At 39.7% G+C, this 26138-nt stretch overlaps 1 protein-coding gene across 8 annotated transcripts in view; it reads right to left on the bottom strand.

Moving 5' to 3' along the window:
- The window catches only part of BABAM2 (BRISC and BRCA1 A complex member 2), a 456810-nt gene that overhangs the window by 125289 nt on the left and 305383 nt on the right, over nt 1-26138 (bottom strand). The window lies entirely within an intron of this gene.

Consider the following 26138-nt stretch of genomic DNA (forward strand, 5'->3'; position numbering starts at 1 on the left):
GTGATTCTGGACTGGATCCTGGGCCAGAGTAAAAAATAGCTGACAGGGATATTATGGGAACAATTGACAAAATTAGAATATGGACTGTGGATTAGATAATAGCGCTGTGTCGGTGATACATTTCCTGACTTGATAACTGCACTGTGGCTATGTAAGAGAAGGCCCATGTTCTTAGGAAATACAATTTGAAGCATTTAGGGTAACGTCCATGTCCCCAACTTACACTCAAATGGCTGAGTTAAAAATAATCATAATATATAAATACAGATACACAGAATACTAAGGCAAATGGGGCAAAATATAAATGATTGGTGAAACTAGGTAAAAGATATAAGGCAGTTCCTCATTCTAGTAACTTTTTTCTCTTTTTAAATATCAACATAAAAAACCCTATTCCCAAACCATATAAATTATGCTTTCAATTCTTATGTTTATATTAGATCTACTGTTATATGACACACAAAGAGAATTTTAGGGAAAGGAAATATGAGTTCAATGAACTTAATTTTCTGTAGTGTAATACAATATATAAGTGGCTAGGTGATTTTTCAATTAATGTTAATATGCTATTTAATACCTTGAATATAGTAGGCAAGCAATATGTACCTGTGGGCTAAAAAGAAGTAATTTATTTTTAGTAGGAAAGTCAGCATCCCAAGTAAAAGCATGGAGATACATACATGATATGAAATAAAAACTTTTAAAAAATTAGCTTAAAGTGTGAATGAGCCAGAAAAATGCGGAGGTTAAGAGCTCTTGCTCTGGAATTGATGGGCTCAAGGATTTGAAATCCAATATCCACTTAGTATACTGACCTTAGGGCAAGTTGTTTAAAACTTCCCTAAGCCTCAGTTTTGCTCATCTGTAAAATGGAGATAATAATGAAGCTCACAGGGTTACTGTGAAAAGTGAATTAAAGAATCCTGTGCCTCAGACATAGTTTAAAATGTTATTTATTATTATTATCTAATGAGTTCTAATGCTTCTGTACTTGATTGTTTCTTTCATAGGAAAGAGAATCAACATTCAAACCAAACTAAAAAATAAATTCATTTAGTGGGTATCCACTGTCAAATGTTTGAAAAAAATCACACTTTCAATGAACTTCAAAAACCAACTTATCCTGGAGGAAAGCATAGTTAAAGGTTCTTTTTAAACTTTCTAGGTCACTAGTCTCACTGGCCCCTCTTTCTCTCCTCTCCCCTGAGACTCTACAACTTTAGACATGTTTCTTCAAATAGAGAAATGCTTAAGCATGTTAGGCTTTCTGCTTTTTCTACTGTAGGCCCACTGTTTATTTTCTTGAATATGGAGTGAGTCCCTGTATCTCTCAGGTCAAACCTGAACTACTTCCTTAACATTCTGAAATCCATTGATCCAGCTTCCTTCACGTTCACCTTCCAAGTGGTCCCTTCACTGCAGTTCATCTGGATACTCAAAAATGCTCTTACTGAACAAATGATTTTTGACCTCCACACAGCACTTATTAGTATAGATCATTCCTCACACATAAAATGCCTTCTGGCCATTATGTCTGTCCAATCATATCCATCACCTTTTCCAAAATAAATAAGCAGCAATCCACGGAGCCTTTCTTGAGCATCATGAAATTCTTCATTCACTCACTCAGTGCATTCATTCAACAAATATTTATAGACATGGCAAGGAACAGGACAATTGTTCTTTCTCTTACAGAGTTTACATTCTACTAAGGGACAAGCAATATAATAATAAATGATAATAAAATAATTGAGAGGAACAGAAAGCACAAAGAAGGAAATAAAATATCATAATGTTTAAGAGCATGACTGTTTATGTGGGAGGCAACTTCAGTGCAATCAAAGAAAGCCTTTCTGAGGAAATAAATTTAAACTGACACCCAAATGGTAAAGTGGAGCCAAGCAAGTGAACATCTGGGGGAAGAGAGTCTTTCTGGCAGAGGGAAGAGCAAGTGCAAAAGCTCAAATGGTAGGTAAAGAACCTGGAGTGCTAGAAGCACAGAAAGAGGTCAACGAATGAGGCCAAAGTGCAGGGCACAGGGGAGGGTGGGAGAAGGTCAAATGTGCTGGCAGGGGCTGGATTATGAAGGTGATGGTAAGGTATTTGGATTTTATTCTATGCCCATGAGAGGGTTTTACATTGTTTCTTTCTTCTTACGGTAGATATTTCATGGGCATATATAAGCTTTCCACACAATAGGTGCTTAATACATGCTTGTTAGGGGCATAAATTAGAAAGGCATCTAGGAGGGAAATGGAGCCAATACTCTAAGATCATGGATGATGGTTTCTGTCACCAACTTGTACCTGCGCTCCATCAACCTTGACTTCAGGTCAATAAGTCTGTTACACTGCATGAAAACAGAATTGTCATGGCAACTCTAATTAGATGGGTTTCTTTCCAAGGACGATGAACCAAGTACTACACTTGCAGGCTGGTTTGGTTCTCTAAAACACCTGAAAGAATTGCAATCCTCTACAAGTTGGAACATTTAGTACAGGGAGGGCCCAATTTACCAACAGAGTGGGTTCCTAAAGTTGGCTTGTTTGTGAGGAGTTTGGGGAATGCATTTCCCTTTAGAAAGAATGTTATAAAGGAGGTTAGACTCGGGCCAATCCACTAAAGCTTTTTAAAATTCATAAAGTGGCAGAAATACCGTAAATTTGCATTGAGAAAATAATAGAAGTGAATTCTTTTGAAATGTAGCAATTAACCAAAAATTAAGTTGGAGCTTTTAATTTTTCTTCATACTGTCATTTGAGGAAAGGAAGTTTTAATTAAAAGAAAATGAGGAGAGAAGTAGAAAATTTAGTAGAGATTCTATTAAGGAATTCTGGGCACCATCAGGCTTTTAGACATTAATGTCACTAATTTTTTATTATTATTAATTTGGATTCAGGTGTCTCTCAGATAGCTTAGTCATGATCATGGTCGTTTTTGGCTCAGAAATAGAAGAGCAAACCATGAGGAGTGGCTGTCCTGAGGTTGCTGGGCCGTCTTGAGGTTCTCCAAGGAAATGGAAGAGATTAAAGAGAAAGATAGCCTAAAATACAATTATGGGAACTATGAGAAACTGAAAAAGTAAAATGAAGGAAAAAGGGAAAGAGGAAATTCCCATGAGAGTAGGCAAGAGTGGAGGGGTAGAAATTGGCTCACCTAGGACAGCTTGATTGTTACCAAAAAAACAGGGAAATGAAGAGGAAGGAGAAAGGAAGAAAAAGAGGACAGGTGCAAAGGGAAGGAGTGGGAGGGTAAGGACCAAACACTGACTGGTCTTGGATGGATGGAAGAGAAGAAAGTTTTCATTCTTTTATTCAAATATATGGGATATTTGAAAATTAAATGGTACATTCTTCTAAGACTGAATTTGCACTTAATATAACTCTGTTGCATATTAAAGAGAGTTTAATAAATTACTGTTAAATATACAAACACTTGTATATTTTTTGTATACAAAAAATATATTGTGTTTTGTTGTAACAACAAAATAACAACAACAGCGAGCACTTATTAAATGTCTATTACCTGTTAAGCATTATATATATATATAATCTCATTTAATCCTCACAACAACATGAGATAGTTATTAGCCCCATTTACAGATGAGGAAACTGAGGCTTAGACAAGTTAAGTAGTCTGCCTAAGGTCACACAAGCTAGTAAATGATGAAGGCCACATTAGAACAAAATCTGATTCCAAAGTGCATTATCTTAACTTCTCTGCTCTATACCTGCCTCAGTAAATATTACAACAATGCTAAGAAAGGAACGAACCTCAAAGGTCAGACCTTCAACAAGTATTTGACCAATTCTTTTTAACATTCATAGATGTAGAATTAACAGTAACATGAATTCATATGCCAAACTGCTTTCTCTAGAATCTTCCTCTTCTTTAGATGAACATATTTTACCACTGGCAATATGAGACCTGCAATGAGTACTTGGGGAAGGCAGCAGTTACAGGATAGATGGCATTTGCCAAATCATATAAGCATATCAATAGACGCAGAAAAAATATGATAAAATCCAACAGCCATTCATGACAAAAACTCTCAGCAAATTAGGAATAAAGGAGAGTGTCCTCATTTTGATCAAGAACCTCTATTAAAATCCTACAGCAAACATCATACTTAACAGTAAAAGACTGAAAGCTTCCCCACCTAGGCTCAGGAACAAGGCATGAATGTCTGCTCTCACCACCCTGATTCAATAGTACTGGAGGTCCTAGCCAGTGCAATAAGGTGAGAAAATAAAATAAAAGGCATATGGATCAGAAAGAAAAGATAAAGCTGTCCTTATTTGCAGATGACATGATTGCCTATGTAGAAAATCCCAAGGAATCTACTAAAAGCTCATAGAACTAATACACAGAATCAGCAAGGTTGTAGAATATAAGATTACCATATAAAAATTAATATTACTATATATACTAGTAATGAACATATGGAAACCAAAATTAAAAGCATAGTACCTTTTATAATTGTGCTCCAAAAATAGATAGATAAATAAATCTCTAAGTATAGATAGATAAATAAATCTCTATGTATAATGCAAATGTAAAATAGCACAAAGGAGTTCTTCTGTAGTGATGTAACAGTTCTAGATCATGATTGTGGAGATGGTTACATGAAACTATACATCAGATAAAATTGCACAGAGCTACACACACATGTGCATACATACACACGAATGCAGGTTTAAAAAGTGATGAAGAGAGGATAGATGAAGTATGACAAAATGTTAAAAATGGAGGATGACTATCTGGAGTCCACTATACTACGTTCTCTGGTTTTGCGGATGTTTGAAAACTTTCTTAAAAAAATATTTTTAGGGTTTCCCTGGTGGCGCAGTGGTTGAGAATCTGCCTGCCAATGCAGGGGACACTGGTTCGAGCCCTGGTCCGGGAAAATCCCACATGCCGCGGAGCAACTAAGCCTGTGTGCCACAACTACTGAGCTTGCGCATCTGGAGCCTGTGCTCCGCAACAAGAGAGGCCGCGATGGTGAGAGGCCCGCGCACCGCGATGAAGGGTGGCCCCCGCTTGCTGCAACTAGAGAAAGCCCTCGCACAGAAACGAAGACCCAACACAGCCATAAATAAATAAATTAATAAATAAATAAGTTAAAAAAAAAAAGAGAAAAGGACTTTACTTCTCACCTCACTTACCAAAAAAAAATATATATATATTTTTAAGTCCCAACCTAACTCAACGTAAAGACAACAGTTAGTCAGTTTCCAAAACCAACCTGACTATTCTCTTTCGTGGTGACTAATAGGAAATTCAGACAACATTAGAATGAAATTCTGTGGTACCCTCTGAAGGTTTTGGCTACTATATGCTCAGAGAATGCAAACTCACTTTATTACTGAGCCAAGAAAAGTATCATGATAAACCTGGAGAACCAAATCATATATAGATCTCATTCTGAAACCAGATTTAAAATATTTGAATTGTCTTTACCTCTGTCTTCATTTGCATAAGGAATTAAGATTTAACCCTGATATGAAATCACTTTGTATCTCCGTTCCAAAATCTCTGTTAAGTATTCTGCTTAAATGTTTTAAGTGTTTTGTTTAAAAGAAATATAATCATTTCAAGGAATCTTCTCTAAGGAACTACTTTTTTTTTTACCTTTTTGGAGATTCATTTCTAAGGGACTGGCCAAAAGTATTTAATGAATAAGCTTTAATGACTACTGTACTTCACTTTCAAGGAACACCTAATCCAGGAGTTTCTACTGGCACTATTAGGAGGAGGAAGGCTTGATTGCCCTTGCCTTTTCTTTCTCTTGAATTTTATAAGTCTCTCTCAAGGAGAAAAACAGAAAATAATTCCTTTTTCATTGGAAAAAAAAAGTCACTGGAGCACATGCTTTTGACATCTTTCTCTTTTCTTGAGACGTGAAGGTGAAATACTATCTCCTGCTACCACCTTTGCCACTGGGCACATTCCAAGGCCTTCTTTAATATCCAGCCTAACCATTATCAAACCTTGGTGAAACGCTTACTCTTTAGTCTTCCAGGAAGTTACCAGCACGCTCTCCTATTCTAGTATACGTCATTCATAATGCAAACACAGCACTTTCTACTAGGGAAATGGGATAAAGACTGGATTTGATCAGTCAGTGCACCACAATCATAGTTTGCGTGTGCCAGGCATCACAGATACTCAGCCTGTACACACCAGAGCAACAGCACCAGCTGGCTCCATTCTGATGATGGAGTTCCATAAATTCTGACTGATCACTGCCAGAGCTATACTGATTGTTAAATATTTCGAATAGCACCATAGTGCCAAGTGTTACGGTAATTCTGTACGTGCATTAAAAGTGCTCTAAAATTAGGAGTTTGGCATTAAAATATATACACTACTATATATAAAATAGATAACCAACAAGGACCTACCGTATAGCACAGGGAACTATACTCAGTATCTTGCAATAACCTATAATGGAAAAGAATCTAAAAAAGAACAGATATATACATATATGTATATAACTGAATCACTTTGCTGTGCACCTGAAACCAATACAACATTGTAAATCAGCTATATTTCAATAAAAATTTAAAAACGACGGCAAAAAAGAACAATTTTAACAATACAAAATTTAAAAAATTTTAAATTTAAAAACAATTAAAAAAAATTTTTAAAAACCCAGTACTTTCTAGGTTGTAGCATAATTTACTATTTCCTATGTTGTTCTTCCTCGTAGACTGTGAGCAGCTCAAGGGTGGAAACACATCTTTCTTATTTATCTTTGTAGCTATAGGACCTGGCTCCATCCCAGATGCGTGAGAGGTACCAAATATCTTATAAATTAATACAAGGCAGGAAAGCAGGGGAGGAGAGCCACAGAAGAAAGGCTCTCCCCTACCCCTGCTCCCCCTGCAGGCTTTTCTTTTTCAAGAGGCTAACGTGTTGAAGAGATGGAACGAACGTTACTCAAAGCCATGCAGCCAGTGAGCCCAGGGATTTCTACATTTAAGGAAGGAGGCGTAAGAAAAGAATGGAAAGTTCCTCTTTTAGACACTATGGAAATGGAAGCACAGGGTTAACAATTAGAACAGTTAAAGGTATGTGAACAAGGTACATAATTATACCTAGACTTCTGCTTTCTCTCTATACCAATTACTTTAAATTATAGACATGTAGCTTTAGAGTTTAAGGTTACCTATGTTATGGAATAATTTTGTTTCTAAAAAGGAAAATCATACAAGAATCTTTATCTCAAGTAAACCATGCCTATATCTCAATCCCTAGGATTGGATTTGCAGCATGATCAAAAAAATCACTACCTCCTAATGGCAGGAAACCCTAACTGCAGGCCAAATGTCTAAGTAAAAACAGTCCTCAGTACTGGCCCTGAGGAATAAAGAACCCTCAGTGGCTGGACAAGTATCTGACACATGGCTGTTCAGTGAATGTATGTTGAATGAATGAATGAGTAATGTGACAACAATAACAACACGATTACAGCACATGCATCATCTTCTACTAACCTGGCAGGCCTTCCCTCCTCTCAGTTGGCAATGCTTATAAGTCAGTGTCTAGAAACTTAAAAATATTTTTTCTGTTCCTTATCAAGGTAACCCTTTTCCCCCAGGCCACACCTTCTACAGGGAATCTGAAGATCAGGCTAAAGTCCAAAGTTTCTATTATTGGCCAAGTCTCCACCCCCAATTTGTGAGATGCCAATCCTAACAGATAGAGAATAGGTAATCGGAACCTTCTCCACCCAATGCAGCCATGACAGAAAACACTGCCTCAGAGATAAACAAAGTAATCATCACCCGAACTCCACCTCCACTCTGAGGAAGAATCAGGAGAGAGAGCTGTTAACTTCCTGCTATGGACATACACAGCCCGGGGGCCCACATTTAGCCAGTAAAAGATCTCTGAGCTGTGGGAATGGGGTGTGACAGCAACTATGACCAACTCAGCTGTCCGTGAATATCCAAACTTATTACTGCAAATAACTTATGAGGGACCCTCAGACCTAATTTAGCCTCATTGTACATTTCAGGAAACTGAGACTCAGACATGTTAAAAGACTTGCCTGAGAACACAGAGCCGGTAGAGGCAGAGTTGTGACTAGAAGCACCTGCCCGCGCTTCTGGCCTCCCAGCGGAGAAAGGGGACCAAGGATCAAAGAAGAAAGAGGGTGAAACCTATCATCAATCAGTTTATCTGACACTCTCTTAGAGGTTGCTTACCCCATCACCCCATTTGTCAACTCCAGAGCCCTTGCTCACCTGGTAGGTTTGTCAAATCCTATCTAAACAGGTAGAGGAGAAAATGGTTAGTAGGAACATAAGTTCCTTTATGTAAGGAACTTACATGAAGGTCTGAAGAATAGGAGAAGAGGGTGAACACTCAAGCAGGTATGCAAGAAAAAAAGAAAAGGAAACCGAAATTGTGGGAAAGGTACAATAAAAGAAAAATTTGTCTAGAAGGCAGTGCCTCAGGGGCCCCTTTTGGACATCAGAAAGACTGAGTAAGCAGAGTCCCACGAGGGTGGGTCCTGATTCTAAGTTGTAAATATTGGGGTTGGAAAAGGGGGTATTTCTGCTAACTTAAAAAAAACTATTAAAGTTCTCAAAAACCATTGTCCTACAGTACTTATAAACCAAACTCAACAATTCAGCTTTTTTTTTTTTTAATAGCAATATCCAGTTAAGAAATGTTCCATAAACATGAATGGCCTGCTACAGACACAACATCTTGGGCTGGGCTCTCTCTGTCCCACCCTGAATCTGTTCTGATCGCAGCCGGGCTGTTCTGGACCAGCATGAACTCTGGAGAGCGGTACCCAGAGCTAACTACCTGCACAAGAATCTTCTATCACAGCTCAGTGAAATCTGGTGCAGGTGGGCAATCCCATTCTCACAGGTGTGTACACACACACACACACACACACTTTAACACCTCACCCTCTCACTCACAATTCTTTATGAATTGCTCAGGAAAAATGTATTCTCTCTCTCTGTTCCATTTATGAAGCAAAGAAACAAAACACAAATGAAAACAATAACAGCAGAAACCAGGGACCTAAATCACACAGGAGAAGCTACCAGGACTTAGCAGTGAACTAGACATATACTCATATTATGGAAAAGGAAATGAAATTAGACCTGATTAACAGTCGGCCTATACCACCAAATTTAAACTCTCTTTGAAATATCCCAAAATCGCCATCATTGTTTTCACAACAATCTTTATCTATTTTTACAGTGTCCTCTAATTTAACCTTATTTTTTTCCCCTCAAGTGCCAGCATTCAAGATGGTTGTGTATACAGATCATGTGAAACGTTTATTGACAGAATACTGAACTAATGCTATCCCCTGGTCAAGTTTGTTGCTTTAAAAATTTGTTATTGTTTTTAATTTGATTTCTAATAGTGCAGCAATTCTGTTTTCTCAGATACTTCATCCTTAAGTATTCAGGGGAGCTACTACTATAGTGGGTAAGCCCTCAGATTCGGAGTCAGAAAGATTGGCTTCAATCCCCATTCTGCCACTTAGACAGCTAGTATCAGTACTCACCTCACAGGGAGACTGTGAAGATCAAATGAAATAATGCGTGTACATCACTGAATGCTGTGCTTGGCGTAGGGCAAGCACTCAAGAAATATCAGATGCTATCCTCTCCCTCTCCTCCCTCTTGTAGTAGTAGTAGTAATCGTAGTAGTCGTAGTAGCAGTAGTAATAGGGGTAGTTGTCATAATAGTGGTAAATAGTGGCAAAATCACACAGAGTTTGTAGTTAGGTAGGGCTGCAGTCGAATCCTAGCACTGCCACTTAATCAGGGCTGCTGTAGGCATATAAGGAATCTTTATAAAATGATATACCCCTCCCCCAAAGATAAATGACAAAAAGATGCCCCTTCCTCTGGATTGAGGAACATGCCAAAGGGCACTGGCTTGGCAACAAGAGCAGCTGTGCAAGTGGAACACAGGTGGGATCTCAGGCCCCCATCACCATCTCATGGATCAGTATCATCATCATCATCATCATCAAGAGCCCAGAATAAAAATGAAGACTCAGAAAAGATGTCAACAGTTCTGGTTACTCTCCATTCCTGATCTTTCTAATATTCCTGAGTTCCACCTGTCTAATGGAATCTTGGTCTATAGCTCTGATCAGGTCATCCTGATGGGAGACTCTTGGCCCTCTCTCCTTCTGGCTGAATTACATACACATTCCTAAGGCTGGCATTCAAGGTTCCCTATCTACCTCTGAGCTTTATAACCTGGAAGCTTTGTGAATACCTGCCTTATTCTTTCCTACCTTTTGCTAGAATATAAGCACCATGAGGACATAGATTTTTGCCTATATTGCTCAAATATGTAGCACCCAGAAGAGTGGGTGTTCAACAAATATTGGAAAATAAATACATTTGCTCATTTCAGACCCTTTCACCTGGAAACCCTTCCAGCCTTCAAAATTTTATCTTTCCTTCCATCTCTGTTCTACATGAAAGCTTCCCTGAGTCCTAATACATTTTGCATGGAATAATCAGAAAAAACTGCCCAATTTGAAAAGAAAGTCAGCAATGTAATTTTTATAATTTTGAAAGTTGAAGTATTGGTAAAATTATATACTCCTCTAGAAGTAGCCAAACTACTCTAGTGACCTTTGGGAGGAATAAATTTATATTCATCCACTATAGCTATAAGTCAGGTACATATAAATGCCATAGATTGGTAATGTCTATTTAATTAAAACAAGCAAAGTAAGTTACTTAGCTTCAATCCATACTCTACAAAAGGGCTGGGACCTAAGCCAGCTGAAATTTTAGATCTCATTAATTTCACAGGAAAAACTGCATTGAAGATAAAATGGTGGACTCTGGAGTCAGAAAGTCAGAAACCTGGGCAAGTTAATCTCTCCGTGCCTTCTTCATCTGTAAAGTGGGGGATGATAACAGTACCTACTTTATTAGTTAGGATAGGTTAGGCAATGCTGCAGTAACAAATAATTCCCCACACATCAGTGTCTTATCACAGCAAAAGCTCACGGAAAGTCGGCTGCATGCACGAGCGACTGTCCTGGGCAGCTGTCCTCAGTTCAATGGCTCAGTGATCCAGGTTGGCTGAAGAAGACAGTGACTAGAGAATCTAGTAAAAGAGGCTTTTTACCAACCCAGCGTGGAAGTGGCACTGTCGCGATGACCCTATTCCTATAGAGACTGAAAAAAGATATTCCAAAGAGCCAGTACAAGCCCCACAGGTGACTCAAGCACTGGTTCATATTGCAGGTAACTGTAGGGCCTCTGTGCTTATGCGTCCCTAAAAGTTCCTAGGTAACATTCTGCACGCTGCTTCTGTCTCAGAGACCAGGCTGCTTCTTAAATTCTCTAAGGTCATGGCCTAATAACAATCATAATTTTCATACCATCTACTGCCAATCTCTAGTTCAATGCAAATACAAAATTATACTTCTGGACTTCCCTGGTGGTGCAGCGGTTAAGAATCCGCCTGCCAATGCAGGGGACACGGGTTCGATCCCTGGTCCAGGAAGATCCCACATGCCGAGGAGCAACTAAGCCCGTGCGCCACAACTACTGAGCCTGAGCTCTAGAGCCCGCGAGCCACAACTACTGAGCCCGCGTGCCACAACTACTGAAGTCCTCGCACCACAACTACTGAAGCCCACGTGCCTGGAGCCTATGTCCCGCAACAAGAGAAGCCACCACAAAGAGAAGCCCGCACACCGCAACGAAGAGTAGTCCCCGCACGCCGCAACTAGAGAAAGCCCGCGTGAGCAATGAAGACCCAACACAGCCAAAAATAAATAAATAAAATAAATAAATTTATTTAAAAAATTATATTTTTCCCAGAAAGCTACAAAAATTTAAATAGGATAAATAATGATATCTGTTCAAAGATGGACGTTAACAGACAAAATGAACAGATAGGTAACATACAGGGAGAAGATAATGGCAAAGACTGAAACAAGGGATTAATAACTAAAATATGCAAGGAACTCCAGGGAATCAACATGAAATAATGTAAAAATGGGCAAAAAATATGAATAGGCAATTCACAGAAGGGGAAACTTAAATGGGTAAAAGCAAAGTGATGATCAGTCTCCTAGTAATCAGAGAAATAAAAATTAAAGCAAGATGCCATAAGGATTGGCAAAAATTATAAGTTCATAGAATACAAAGTGTTGGCGAGGATGTGGGAGCACGAGCATCCTCCAGGATTGCTGATGAGATTGTAAATCGGCACAGCCCTTCCGGAAGGGCGATCTGGCCCTGCTGTAAGAATGTTCACTGCAGCACGCTGAGACAACTTAGCTGTTTGTCACTACGGGGATGAAAAGCAAAATGTGGTGGATGCCTGGTATGGAACCCCACGTGGCAATCAGGTTCAACAGCCTACATATAAAAGGAAAGATCTTAAAAGCGTAAAGCCTAGTGAATGTAAGAAACAGAACAAGAACTTTAGTATATCACCTATGTAAATGAAAAGCATCACTTACGTGAAGTCCACAGAACTACACTATACCTATGTTAAGGGCATATCAAAAACATTATTAATGGGAATGGGAATTGAATGGAGATGAGGGTTAAGAGTAATAAAAGAAAATAAACAGCCCTTGAACAGACTGGTGGTCATGATACTGTGCTATATTAACTAACCAGCAGGACAAATCCAACTTTCCACCCTGAGGTTCCATAGATACTCATACCCACACAAAAAAAGTAGAAAATCATGGGCAGGAATTAGTTGATACTTATCCATGAAGTTCTCCCTAAAATTACTGACTGAGGTATGCAGATAAATAAAATAAAATAGGCTATGGAGTGATGAGGATCGATCTGAATATAAAAGACTTAAAGCAAATGAAAAATATTGATGTTGCTACTTGTTTTTAACGGCTACAGTGGATCAAAATTGTTTCACAGCAGCCTTTACAAGTAAGCCTTTTTCTTATGGAATTAATTGATAAATGCTTTGAAATGAGAAACCCAGATCCTAAAATATAAGGCAGCCCTAGGACAACATATTCACAGAGACATAAAAGAAGTAAACTAAGTGAATTCATTACCAAGGTCAAAGTACAACCTGTCACCTTAGCTCACTCTGACACTTCATTTTGACTTTCCTAGTTCTGGTATGTGTTAATTTTGGCACATTATTACCCTATACATGAGGGGTAATACAGGAGGTTTCCCACAATGATTCATCAATAAGAATGTATTCATTCTGAGGGGGTGTAAGAACACAGGTGAGGTTAAGGTACAAAATACATGCCAACACTTTGCCATAATCAATGGCAGTAAAAAATGGGAGGAATTTCCTATTTTTGAAGCACTAAAGGCACATATTTGTATTGTGTTTTACAGGCTTTATTTTGTACTACCTGTTGAAAATTTTTATTATATTTAAGTCTCTTTTCCTTTTTGCTTTTATTTTCTCTCTTTTTCAGCACATCTAAAGCAAAGATGAGAGTTCTGATTATTTGTACTCATAGGTTCAATTTTTTCTTTTGGATATTTAAAGATAATGTTATGGGCAAGTTAAATAATGCCATGACCTACTCTTCCCCCAGCTGCATGTATCAAATTAACAAAAGCCCCAGCTAACATGTTCCCAACACATAAACTAGAGCAATAATACTAAGTCCAGCTTTGTCAAGTCCAATTCACCCTACTGCTTCAGAAACAACTAGATGCTGGAATTAAAGTAGAATTTTCTATCCTTTGAGGAACCTTTTTTTTTTTTAATTAATTAATTAATTTATTTATTGGCTGCGTTGGGTCTTCACAGCTGCGCGCGGGCTTTCTCTAGTTGCAGTGAGCGGAGGCTACTCTTCATTGCAGTGTGCGGGCTTCTCACTGCGGTGGCTTCTCTTGCTGCGGAGCACGGGCTCTAGGCGGGCAGGCTCAGTAGTTGTGGCGCATGGGCTTAGTTGCTCTGCGGTATGTGGGATCTTCCCGGACCAGGGCTTGAACCCGTGTTCCCCGCACTGGCAGGCGGATTCCCAACCACTGTGCCACCAGGGAAGTCCTGAGGAGCTTCTTAACACGGTAAGAATATAAGCAGTCCTTGATAAAGCTATTGAGAGAAAAGTCACTTCTTAAATCTGAGGAGGAGAAGGGAAAGGGGATAAGGACGGAGAAAGAAAGGGAGGGAAAGGGCACCAAAGGAGAAGGGAAGGAAGGAGGGAGGGGGGGCAACAGGAAGCAGGGGACAGGTGGGGTGGGGGAGGAGCCAGGGAGGGGGAGAGGAAGGTCAAAGTTGAGGACAACTAACAGAGCAAAGCTAAAGTAATCCGATACTGGGAACACAGTAAGCACCCCGGTCACGAGTTGCCCTCCATTAAGCAGTATTTAACCAAATCTTTCTGGTATCTTCCCCAGGGTTTATTTTCCTTCTCTGACCCAGCAGTGCTTTTCCAGCTGGTCGCACACTCCTTATCAGAGTGGAGGAGTGAACTGCATCCAGGGATCGTTCTGAGACCTCGGAGCACTCTCAGTTCTAAAGCTTTTAACTTCCTCTGGTAAAGGATACCCCTGGCCTGCTGTTCCCAATTGCTCCCCTGGCCAACCATCCCCGTGGCTCACCCCACATGACTCCCCTGAGGGAGGAACATCCCGTCTTTGCATCTGTACTGTGACCACGGTGATCCTTCACCATCCGGAGCTTCAGCTCCGCTTTGTGGCCAGGCCTCTACCAGTCCTTGTGTCTTGCCAGAGGCTTTGTCTTCATTTTGCAACCTGTTCCTGCTGATGCACTGCAGTTTCTTGCCAGCATCTTTGTAAGTCTCAAGACTTAAGAAATCCCTGGCAAGAAGCTGTGGAGGATTAGATGAGGCTACAAAATGGAGATGAAACTCCTGATACAGCCAAATCTTAAGAGTTTGGCCACGCTTGTTCTTGATTTTTTTCTTTCCTTCCCTTCATATTAAAAACCCACCTAAACACAACAGAAGAGCTTTTAAGCAAAATTAACAACAGTCTGTTTCTTGGTGTCAACTAAAGCCACAAGCTAAAGGGTGCTCCTTATGCACATGGAGATTTAGAGCGCCATGTGGCACCTCGGCCAACATCACAGCCTCTTTGAGTGGGCACTGGCTTCCTCAAAAATATCATCTCTCTTGGCATCCTACTCGAAGCCCCGTATATAAAAAATAAATATAAATGAAAATGTGTGCGTAAAGCAGCAAACAAATGTTGAGGAGATTGAGGGTCCACATTAGCCATATGGTATTTTTGGGTAAAAACAATCATTATGTGATATTAGGACCAAAGAATATGAAATTCAGATTCATCTCTAAAATCTGGCATCTTGTTTATTTCTGCTATCCTCATTGTATAATACTAGGATTCCTTCTTTCCTTATAGTTAAATCCTTAAAAACAACAACAAAAAAGACATTTTAATATAGAATAGCATACTGGTTTTTTTTTTTACTGAAACACAGGACATAACTTTTTTTTTCTACATTTTTTTCCCTACTTAAAAAAAACCCTGAACTGTAGTTGATTTACAATATTGTGTTAGTTTCAGGTGTACAGCAAAGTGATTCAGTTACATATATACATTCTTTTTCATATTCTTTTCCATTATGGTTTATTATAGGATATTGAATATAGTCCCCTGTGCTATACAGAAGGTCCTTGTTGTTTGTCTATTTTATATACAGTGGTGTGTCTCTGTTAATCCCATACTCCTAATTTATCCCTCTCCCCTCCACCCTCACCCCCTTTCCCCTTTGGTAACCATAAGTTTGTTTTCTACACAGGATATAACTCTTTGGTTATTAGTGAAATTTACCGACCCCCACCCCATAAAAAAACAAAAAACAAAAAACTTGGTAAACTTGTAAATGGCCTAGAGTTTTTCATTACAAAAGCCAAACCTTGTAGTTCTAGTCTATTTTTGGAAAGGTCAATGATGCTACCTATTGTTTGAATTTGATTGGCTGTTTCAGTCAAGTAAGCAAGAGGAGGAAGTTACTTAAACTATTATTTCTAGATGAGGAGGCCAATTAATTGCTTCGGCAAACTCCCAGCTGCCTACTAATATGCACTTGACCCCTGTGGCTAATTGAGTGTGTGCACAGGATGGTTACAGATGGATAGTTCGTGGTCCTTTTTTCCATCCGAAATGATACACTGCTTTTATTAACAGGGAGTGAAGAAGAGGGTTAATATCTATAGATAACATTATATTTCATTCACTTCTCTAACAAATGATTAGCCTTTGCAGCCTTCCATTAGTAGACGGTAATAATGTACAAAAATATTCAGCAGAGAGACACTTGGACCTAGTGAGAGGCAAATGGTGAATGATGATCCATGAAAAATGGACACAGAAGACTCAACAATGACTGATGAGGGAAAGGAATTTAGTGCAAAAGGCTCAACCTTTCGTCCTGCCTTCTCCTTTTAGTGTTGTGCGCTGTCAATAGCCTAATAGATAGGAAGGTTGTTCAGAAAGTAGGTTCTAAATCAACCGTGAAGAAGGTAAGCAAGAGTAAAATGTGTTATTTCCTTAAAAGGCACATTTCATACATTTAGTGGAGAAGACAGCAGTGCTAACTGTGATTAGCAGTTCATTCTTATTAACACGTAGAGAATGAAGAAGGGTTTCCTAACATTTACTTTACAAAATAACAGGGTGTTGGGGACTGCCCAGCTCTACCCATGCCCTGCTTTACTGTCAATTACGGAGCACTTACTTTGTCTTACTGTCCAGGGTATTTCGTTCTATACCTGACTGTGGTTCCCAAATTTTGGCCAGAAACTCAAGGGTTATAGGCTCTTGAAACTTCAGTTGCTGCATGCTGCTACCTTCCTAGAACCCAGTCTGCCGACCTTGACCCAGCACACTAGCTGGTTCTCTACTCCTCACCTGCTTTACTGCCAAATTAAGGGAGAAACAACTCCTGAGCTCTTCTCCAGTCTTGCCTTAGGACACTAGTTCCTCATCTCCTTAGCTAATACCTACTCTAAGTTTTATCCTCTGGACTTTAACTGCAGTCTATACAAAATAAGAATTCATTCAGAGAATTTATTGAGCACTCACTGTTTGCCAAGCACAATTCTAGGAGTTGGGTGTATGGTAGGGAACAAAGTCTTTTATGAAAATTTTACATTGAGAAACAAAGACTGTAATCTGCTAGAAAAACCCACAGCCGCCTGAGCAGCATATACAGGCTAGGAACAGGAAGAGCTGGGTGGCACTAACCTGTGCCAACCTAGCCAAGAATATGCACGTAAAACATGCAACTTGCTACAAGCAGGTAATGAAAGAGCAGAGGCTGTGAGTCGGCCAAGAAGTCAATTCAGCATGCAATGTAACAAATGCCACCTTGCTTCTGGGATTACACCAACTGGCACGATGCTTCCAAAATCAATTGTCTGTCCTCAATGCTGACCCAGCAAAGGGATTAGCACTGCATTATAAAAACGAGTCCAAGAACTGCAAAGACAAGGAAGGCACTAAAAGGTATGCTGGGACAGAACCATGGGAACAGGTACACAAATTCGAGCCAGCAAACCCCAAATTCTAGCTTTTAATAATCGCACCTAAACAGTGGGCACTCCTGATCCTGCCTTCCCAGGCTGCTTAGTGGGAGCGGCCCTGGGGGCCCTGAGGCCCAGTCACCCACTTTCTCCTTCTTTGGCTGCCCTAGGGGGTCTTGCTCTGGTCAGAATGCTCCCCTCTCTGTCCTGCTGCCAAAATGACCACACTCTTAATCCACACACCCCCTGCCCTCCATCCCTAAAGCCCACAAAGAGCCTGCTTTAGGGTTGTTTATTTGGGGAGGGTTATTAAGATCAGAATTGACTTTTAATATAGTTAGGGCATAGTTAAAAAGCTCTCTTCTTTTCTCTCTTTTTTCCCCCTCCCACTCGCATCGTGCAGGTCAATACCCAAGATTATGGATATCACAGGGGGTCTCTGCTTACCTAAAGGCCTGAGGTAAGACTGATATTAACAAAGAATACTGCAGCCAACTAAAAGCTCTAATATCTGAAGATTGGAAGAAGACCCAGTCTCCTGGTATTTAGTAACTGGAGCTAAAGGCAAGGAAGGTAAGGAGGGGGCAGGTGCTTTGAATGTAAAGCAGGAAGGCAGCTTGGGTACCAACAACCCAAAACTATGTTAAAGGAAAGTCTTTGGTTAAAGGTTTTCAGACCCTCTGACAGTATAAATGCAGGCTGCAAACTTGCTTGAAGGCTGCCTGTAGTTGTGAATCCCCAGGAAAGAGCTTTTGCTCCCTTCTATCTAATACCAAGGTCATGGCAGGCATGTTTCCTTGCTGTCCCCTTCTGTATTACAGATTCCTTTCTCATTTATCTTTACATGGAGGGTATTGCACTTTGGGGCCCCAATTTTATATGGGTCCCTCTTATTAGACTCCTCACCTTGGGCAAAACCTTGGATTTGGCTCCTGTCCCCTACATCCAACAAGTTATCAGAACCCAAGTCCAAGGGCATCATGGTTAGGTAGATGTCTCTGGGTGAAAGCTGACTTGAGTGCTAACCTACTCTGCTGGATTCCTGCTTAAACATTATTTCTGGCTTTTGAGGTTATGTTACTTTCTTTCAGTTTTTATTTTATTTTATTTCATTTCCAGAGCTTTTAGTCAGAGAGTTGTTCAGGTACTTAATCTTACTTACGGGGGAGAAACAGAAGCTGGGACGTATATTTTGTGTCAGAAAGTTCCCCAGATGATGCCGATGATTCAGGTGTGATTACTAGGGCTCTAAAGCATAGCTGTAGTAGACATAATTTCCCGATTCCTTCGAACAAAAATAGCTGTTATCTAGCTAATCTCTTTTACCATCTTCATCTTCCATCTAGGTTTAAGGGTAGGACATGTAGATAACTGTAAAGAGGAAACGCTCTAAGCTAATATGCCATGCCCATTTTCCATAGCGAATATTTGTGGTACTTGTAAACAGGAGAAAAGCACATTCTGAGCACTCACAAAGCATAAAAGTCCTCTGTTTTGTGATTTCACATACACTATTTCTTTTTACTTCTTCTTTCAGCCTAGTAAGTTAAGTATTATGAGCTGCTTCTTTACAGATAGAGGAGTAAGCTCAGAGAGGCTAAGTAAATTGGTCAAGGACACACATGCGCTGAAGCTTTGAGCCAAGAGTCAGTGTGACTCAAAAGAACGTATTTTTCCTCTACCCATAATGTTGTTCCTCAGTAGAATATAAAGGCTCATGTCCTCCTGGAGCTGACATTTTCATTGGTAAACTGGTGTGTCACTTCAGAGATGAAGAAACTGAGGTTAAAAAAAGATCTGTGACAAGCGCACAGACGCAGGCCAAGTGAATGGTAGAGTGGACACTGTCTGCTGAGTCCCTGCTTCCAAACACCAAGCTTAGCTTTAAAAAAATTTTTAAAAAAATTCTGAAAAAAGTCTTTAACTTTGGATTAACTATGCACTATTGTGAGAGGCACGATGCTCACCATGGTGAAAGCTGGTGCTTACTTCTAAAGTATGGCGGCTCACAGTGCAATACCTTCTAACTTGTTGGCACTAGTCACAGCCCCAGTGCCTCTGGGATGGGATTCTGTCTTTGCTTGCTCAAATTAATACTTTATGTGTGTGTTAGACTTGCCCAAAGCTACTTCTGTATTAGACAGACTTGAATTTTTAACTATTTTGTGTGAAAAATGTGTTATGTTCAAACTGGCACACTCATTTCTGCTGGTAAGTTGACTAATGGCCTGTGTCAAATACACTGACTGAGACCTTATGTCCGATGAGAGCCACTTTTTACACACACAGGTTGTTCACACACACATATGTAATGTGAACAGACAACACATTTTTTTTGTTCAATAATGATTCACTAGTGTACCTAGAGACTCTGGCCTTCTAAGACACCCCCCACTTAAAAGGAAGGAAACTGTCTTCCCTCGGTTGCTGAAGTATGAATCCAGGAGTTTGCTCCATGGGGTCCATGCCCCCTGCCCTTTGGAATTCTCATGTCATAGGAATTTTTTTTCCCAGACAGAAATCTGGATATAAAAACAAATAAACAATGAACTATCCTGACACCTGGGGAAAATTCTGTAAAGGTTATATCATATTACTATCTATAAGAGACTAAGAAATCTGAAAAGTATAGAAGAAACCCTGTCCAAACAAATCTAAAGCTATAAAATAGAAAGATAAAGGGAACACCAACACAAGTACAAATAAGCAAAAACTGCAGATGTGTTCTTAACAGCATTCTTGCAACTTGCAAAAGTTAGCATACCTTCCCCAAGGTGTTTAAAAACACCAATGTGACATTTGGGAAAAGGGGAAACAGAAATTAATTATCCTACTATTAAAAAAAAACTCATTGCATTTAACCTCAGAGGGCTTCCCCTGTACTCAAATCTTTCTGGTTTTCCCTGCTAGAGCACAATTTTCTCTCTGGTAATAGGATTCCCATTTAAAATGCCTATGTTGCAACTATACAACAAGTTGTGAGGGAAACACTGAAAAGTACAGTTTTACTAACCAGCATCAGTGACAGTCACTGTTTATTTGGAGAGGTTTCTGTTTTCTTGGCAGAAAAACAATGTAAACAAAGTCAGTTTGGTCACCATAAGCTTAGTTCCATCCAAGAAAATCTTGCCTAGCAACCTTCTTAATCTTGAGGACCACCAACAGGACTTCACAAGGAACTTTGGGAGCTGTGAGCAGAAAACCTACTGCAGAGACAGGGAGCTGACAAACGGACCCATGGTCTCCCCTGCTCCTACCACGAGCCCCGACACGATCTGTCCCCAGGAAACATCGTCATCTGTCTCTCGCCCACCTGCCTTCCATTGTAACCTCTGGTCACACTAAGCTCTCCTCTCTGCCTCTGCATAGGCTGTTTCTTTCGAGTGGAACGCTCGCTCCCATGCTTTGCGTGGCTAACCCTTCCTTATCCTCAGGTCTCAGTTCAAATGTCTCCTTCCCCCGACTCCCCACATCTGGATTAGGGGGTCCAAGTGCTCCAGAGCACCTCCTCCTTTCCCCCTCATAACGCTTATCAAACTGTACCACACCCCACTTTACCCCCGCCCCCCTCCCCCCACTTTAAGGGCAGCTTCTCAAAGGCAGTGACTCATCTGTTTTCTTCCTTGCTTTATTTCTATTGCCTACAGGACCTGACACCTGGCAGGTGCTCAGGGAATATCTGCTGACTAAGTGAATGAAGCAAAATGAGGAAGCAGAGAAGGGAAGAGAAAAAAGGGAAGAGAGAACTGCTTTTGAAGGAGCAGGGTGGGGTGTCCATGGCAATAATGTCATAAGTTTTAGTGACATCATCTGTCTCTACATAGAAGTTTCATGACATAGCCTTCTTTTCCTTCTTGTAAGCTGCGAAGATTACCTACCTTGGGTTTTCTTGAGCAACGAACAAGCAGGCAATGAAACCCCAGGCAAGATAACAACAGAAGTGGCAATAACCCCTTGCATTTTTATGCCATTCTACAGTTTTTAAAGAATGGTCATATGACTCTCATATCAATTCTGGGAGGCAGGCAGGACGGGTATTATTATTACTCTCATTTTACACATGAGGAAACTGGGACTGTGTGACATGACTTGCCAATGTCAAGTGTTTATTAAGTGGCACAGACACAGCCAGAGACCAGGCCTTCAGACTCCTCCCTGAGGGTTGACTTGGGTTCACTCAGTGCAGTGCATAAATCTAGCGTCTTGCCTAATACCTGAGGAGGAAGGGCTCAGGAGTGCAGAATTATCAGCCTCTAACTCGAACAAATTAAAATCTAACCAAAATGTAATTTTATAATGTGCCTGATTTATTCTTCATAGGTACAGAACTACTGCTCAAGAACAGTTTCTTTGAAACAAATGCAAAGACAAGCTAAGAAAAGGTGCTAGAAACCCAGTCCAGTTGACAAAGACCCACAAATTGTGATTGCTTTAGCTTTTCTACCCGGCTTCACGTATAATCTCCTGCCAACATCAGTAGGACACTGAGCTCCAGTCGGAAACATCTCTTTGATTGATGTCATCAGTTAAATGAAAATGATCATATTAAGCAATCAATATTTTTTTTTCCTACAGTTTTGAGGAAAAACTGACATAAAATAAACTGCACATTTTCAAAGCATACAATGTTAGTGACTTTTGACATATGTATACACTACACCCGAGAAACTATCATCACTATCAAGATAATGAACAGATTCATCATCCCTCAGAGTTTCTTGCACTTTGTAATCTCTCCCTCCTGCAACTACATCACTCCTACCCCCAGGCAACTGCTGATCAGCTTTCTGTCATTCTAGACTTGTTTGCATTCTCTAGAATTTTATATAAATGGAATAATACAGTATGTACTCTTCTTTGTCTAGTTTTTTTTCCCCACTCAGAATGATTATTTTGAGATTTATCCATTGTTGGATGTTTTGATAGTATATTCATTTTTACTGCTGAGTAATATTCCACTGTATAGGTATGCCACAATGTATTTATCCAATCACCTGTTGATGGACATTTGAGCTGTTTCCACCTTTTAGCTATTATAAATAAAGCTGCTATGAAAATTCATCTGCAAATATTTGTGTGGACAATGCTTTTATTTCTTCGCTAAATACCTGGGGGTAGAATGAGTGGGTCATTTGGCAGGTGTATGTTTAACTTTGTAAGAAACTGCCAAACTGCTTTTCAAAGTAGATGCTTTTCAAAGTAGTAGACTATTTTATATTCCCATGAAAGTTCCAGTTTCTCTATATCCTTGCCAACACTTGGTTTGGTCGCTGTTTTTATTTTTAGCCATTACAGTGGGTGTATACTGTTGTGTTCTTTATTGTTTCTTGTATATGTCTTCTCTGCCCAACTAAATTGCAAGCCCCTTGGGAGTAACACTATAGTTTATACTTAATTATAAATCTACAATGCTTGGAATATTGATAGGCAGCAGGAAATAAATCTTTTTTTTAATGAAGGGACTCATAAATTCAGCAAACCTTGTCCAAAACTCTAGTCTATCTGTATTCAGTACTAACTTACAATTAAGCAGGTAAAAAACCAAATATTAAATATGTGTTTGCTGTATTCAACTGTAGCCTAGAGACTAAGGGGTTCAAGTAAGTGTGAATTTGCCTTCCTGTCCTTAGGGAGCTCACAAGGAAGGAAAGCATCCCACTGCACACCTAGACGGCAGAGACCATCCCACTACATACCTAGACGGCAGTTCTAAAAGGGCCCCAAGGCCTGTTGTTGGGGGAAACCTAGTTTCATGATGGCTTCTTTCCACTTTTCCATTTCAGTCTCTGGTATATGCAGTTCTGACAAATACCTGTTACTATCTGATTGAGTCTGTTTACAAGATACAGGCAGTTGTTTATAAGACACAGGCCAAATTCTACCCTTTGATATCCAAGAATTATTTTCAGTGATTTCAGGCCCATTATTGGATTCTGGATTCTAGCCCTAACTATTTCTCAGCATAGTTCAAGACTGTAACCAACTTGTTTTCAAGCCCTTGAACTGTAGGGTCCCCCTGACCCACATAATAAATCAGTTTCAAGCTTATTCACCACAAAGTTTAAGGAAGTCATCAACAGAGTTTTTTAAGTGGCAAGCGAGTTAGATGGTTGGGATGTTATGCCATTGTCACATAGGTGAATGTGTAGGTAGGATGAAGGAAGTGATATATGCCCAGAAAGGAGAGCATGAGAGGCATCAGGAGCAAATATATGAGGCTGGCATTGTGTTGCGGATCATATGGCGGCAATGTCTCAGGGTTTACCTAGTCTAGAGCTTAAAACATCAAACTTGCAAATAAGACACTTAGGATCTAGCCTATGTTTGCAATTTATCATCTTATGCAAGTCTCAACTTTTCTGAGTTCCTCCACGTCAACCATCTCCATCCACATTGCAGGCTATAGATAACAGAGACTGTGTAAGCGAATGGCTGTGAGAGTCATATGTAATGCTGTATTTAACAGGTAGCTGTTTAACCCAAACTCACTACAGAGAGTGCTAAGGGTACCCCACCCAGTATTCCCTTAAAAACAAAAACAGGAATAATTTGTAAGGGACAGGTGTATTTGGGGAAAATAAACAGTGTCATTATAGCACAGTTAATTAAGAAACATTAGTTCAAAATCCACCATGCCTCATATAAAATTTGCTGATATTTATGGACCCAAAGACATTAACAATCAATGGTGGATTTGCGTTGTATTTCTGATGCCCAGCAACTCTCAGGTTCAATCCCAGAGAATTCCTTCATATCTACTGCCTGGACTCAGGGTGGGATAAGGGGAAGCATGCTCTTGTAAATTACAAAAGTAGTAAAGAAGCATCTTTAAAAAGTAATCCCAATGGTCCTCTTATAGAAGAACAGTAATAACAATATTATGTGTATATATGTGTGTGTGTTTGTTTCAATTCTGTTAGTAAAAGTCAGAGGCGATTATCAAGATTTTTCTTTAGATTTCAAATACAGATAAATTGACAGAATAGATAAAATTTTACATTAAAAGACTCAAAGTACAAAGAATCCCCTGAACTGTTCCTATGACTCTGCTTTGTCTTTAAAGCACTGTAGAGCAGAACTGTAGGCAAAAAGGCCTCTGCAATTCCTCCTCCACTTACTCAAGTGAGAGCTTTAGAGATGGAAGAATACACTTATTTAACAAATATTTGCCAGTCACTGTGGAAGCCACAACAAAAAAGACACAAAACAGACATGGCTCCTGCCCTCAAGATGCTCAGTCTACTGGCTTTTCTCTACAGGTCTCTAGGAGCTCAATATCTTGCTACTGTCACTTTCCTAGGCAAGACCCGGGCTGAGTTACAAAGGTGCTCAGGAGAGAGAGGTGACTGCATGCGACAGAAAAAAGTCAGCAACCAAGGTTCACATACCACAGAGCCAGTAACGGGTACAATCAAAACCTATTTCTCCATTATTAAAAATGTTGAATTCCTTATGATCCACAGTGTTACAATAAATAGTACAGAATAATGAGCTAGGCTACAGCCCTTCCTCAGTATTGTCGAATTTGACTTGCCTCTCTTCTCCTCTGTTTTCTCCTTTAGACCATACTTCTCACCTCCCTTTTGACAGTAATGTCCTCTAAAATTTCCCCATAAGGGTGAAAATTCTTGCCACGCATTTTTGGATTTGTTTCAAAAACAATCCAGTGTGTGGGGGGGGGGGGGAGGGGCAGCTGGGACTGGGAAGTGAGTGGGGTACAAGACTGACCACAGATAAAGAAAGGATGGTGATGGCTACCTGAGGTTCATTATACTATTCTACTTTTGTATATTTTTGAAATGGCCCATAAAAAGTTAAAATTAAATAATTTTTAAAAAACTTACTGCATCAACATTTTGCCCTGAAAATATGGTGGTAGGCTAAGGTAGGACTTAACCATGGATTTGCAGACATAACAGAAATGCATTAATTTGCATTCATGAGTCATTCTCTTTTAAATAAGGAAGCCCTGTTTTCAGCTCTCTCTCTTTCACTCTTCTTTACCATGTCCCACACTAAATCCTACCTTTGGGTATTCACCAGCTTTTAGAGAAAGAAATCAGTGATATTCCACATAAGACCAATTCTTTTAGGAAGTGGTTTGTCACATTTAAAACTAACTTTTAGCCCACGCACCACAATGAAGAGGAGCCCTGCTCGCCGCAACTAGAGAAAGCCTGCGTGCAGCAACGAAGACCCAACGCAGCCATAAATAAATAAATAAATAAATAAATAAACAAACAAATAATAACTTTTATGAAAAAGATGTATTTAAAAGGGCAAAAAAATACCTTAAGTATTTAAGATAAATAATGAAAATAAAAGAAAGGTGGTGATCGAGGTAATCTGCTTTACTTTCTAGGTAGTTTGTCCCCACTCTTCTTTAATAGTAAACTGGAAAGCTTTCACGCACTGACCCCTGCCCTGGGGATCACCTGTGGACCAATATGTATTCAGACAAGAGTCTCAGGCTGAAGACTGGAACTTGAGACCTAATTTATTTTCAATATAACTGAAGTTTAACATTACAGGAGTCCAAGCCAGTTCCAAAACTGTGCCCAGTGATGTTTCTGGCAGGTGTGCATTCCGGATCATCCATGAAGGTTTTTAAAATTGCTTGATATGTAACCATGACAGATTTTAAAGATCAAAACAC

The sequence above is a fragment of the Balaenoptera acutorostrata genome, chromosome 12 (genome assembly GCF_949987535.1).
Source record: "Balaenoptera acutorostrata chromosome 12, mBalAcu1.1, whole genome shotgun sequence".
Taxonomy (NCBI): Eukaryota; Metazoa; Chordata; class Mammalia; order Artiodactyla; family Balaenopteridae; genus Balaenoptera; species Balaenoptera acutorostrata.